The sequence below is a fragment of the Triticum urartu genome, chromosome 3A (assembly GCF_056163025.1).
Source record: "Triticum urartu cultivar PI428250 chromosome 3A, HENAU_Tu73, whole genome shotgun sequence".
In the NCBI taxonomy this organism is placed as follows: Eukaryota; Viridiplantae; Streptophyta; class Magnoliopsida; order Poales; family Poaceae; genus Triticum; species Triticum urartu.
The window spans coordinates 50,046,329-50,048,210 of NC_141875.1; the positions used below are offsets into that span (position 1 = coordinate 50,046,329).

General features: G+C 43.8%; 1 pseudogene; it reads left to right on the forward strand.

Annotated features, from left to right (window-relative positions):
- Positions 1-272: 272 nt before the first annotated feature.
- Positions 273-1,427, forward strand: LOC147978418 (protein FAR1-RELATED SEQUENCE 5-like; annotated as a pseudogene).
- The last annotated feature ends 455 nt before the right edge of the window (positions 1,428-1,882 follow it).

Genomic DNA, 1,882 nt, shown 5'->3' on the forward strand with positions numbered 1-1,882 from the left:
ACATTCATTTCGTCAGATGAAGATCCATATGGGTACTTACATGTGCATATGATTTTTTTATGTGCAGGAGGATATTGACTTGCAGAACGAGGAAAATCATGGTGTTGAATCTTTCACGGATAACATATGCCAGGTTCGGTCCAAAATTTAAGATGTCATACAATAATAAAAACTTGTTAATGACAACTTACACTTGCTTATGTGGAATATTGTAGGCTAACTTCGATGGTTGGAGTGGTGATGATGGCTATGAGCATGAGGATGGAGCTAATATGGACATTGAGGAGACTGAAATCCAGCAACGTGCGCTGGAGACACAGTTGAAGGTTATGGGTATGACATTTGCATCACAATGGGAGGCTTACATGTTCTATAATAACTATGCCAAAGACCGTGGGTTCCGTATTAGAAAAGATAAGGTGAAACGAGGAAAAGAACTTTCAAACACTATTCGGTATAGGCGATACGTTTACTCGAGGGCAGGAAAACGTCTCAGTAAATTTTTAAACCCGGAGGGCCGTACCCGCAGGTTAAGACCTGAGACTCGTTGCGAGTGTGGCGCACATTTAGTCGTGAAGTTGGACAAAGGACGCGGAGTTTGGTTCGTGGCAGCTTTTATGGATGATCACAACTATTTGTTGGCTAGAGCAGATGAGGTGGTATTTCTGCGGTCACATCGAGTGATGGGAGATCACCAGATAGCTGAGATCTTGGCGATGGAAGGAGCTGGGATCAGAAAGCATATCATCATCGACAACTTCATTAGCAGGTATGGCTCGTATGATAAGTGTGGGTTTCTGAGATGAGACGTCTACAACCTATGTTGCCGAGAAAAAATGAAGTTGATTGCGAAGGGTGATGCTAACACTGCAATCGGGATTATGAGGAGCAGAAAGGAGAAGGATCCAGACTTTTTCTTTGAGTACGTGCTCGATAAGGAGGGCCGTTTGAAGAGCATGTTCTGGTGCGATGCACAGTCGCGGCGGGACTATCAGTTGTATGGAGATGTGACTGTGTTTGACAGCACGTATAAGATGAACAGATATGGTATGCCGTTCATCCCCTTTGTTGGTGTAAATAATCACCATTGCACCATAGTTTTTGGTTGTGCCATTGTGTCCGACGAGACTGAAGCGACGTACGTGTGGCTGCTCCAGACATTCCTGAAGGCCAATTGTCAGAAGAAGCCAAGGTCAATCATCACAGCTGGAGGCGCTGCAATGATACGAGCTATTCGGTTGGTTTTGGTTGATGTGTTGCACCGTCTCTGCTCATGGCACGTGGAAAAAAATATGCAGAAGCACCTTAATTACAAATTGCTAAATGAGTACAGGGCACTCTTGTACTACTCCACCTCTCTAGCCAACTTTGAGGCGAGATGGCACGCTTTTGTCCATAAATGGAAGACTGATAAAACAGAAGAGTGATTGCGTAGGATGTACAGGAAGAGGAGTCTGTGGGCAGAATCATATCTGTCAGATGGTTTTTTTCTGGGTATGCACAGTAATCAGAGGAGTGAACGCCTTAACTCTTGTCTTCACCTTCACCTAGACGGCGATATGACTATTGTTGATCTAGTTGTGCATTATGAGAATTGCATAGTTCGACTATGAGAGAACGAGGCGCATGATGACTGTGTTTCAAATCAGTCATTGCCACCATCAGTCACAGAATATAAGGACATTGAGAAGCATGCTGCCGAAGTATTCACTCATTCTAATTTTTATATTCTCCAACAAGATCTGATGAAGATGAGAGAGCTTGAGATTTTTGAGACGCTAGGGGGAGTTGACTGCCACACCTTCATCGTGACATGGAGAAATAACCGCAAATTCCAGTTCAGTGTGAATTATCGAGCTGAAAACTCTGAGAATACGATAGA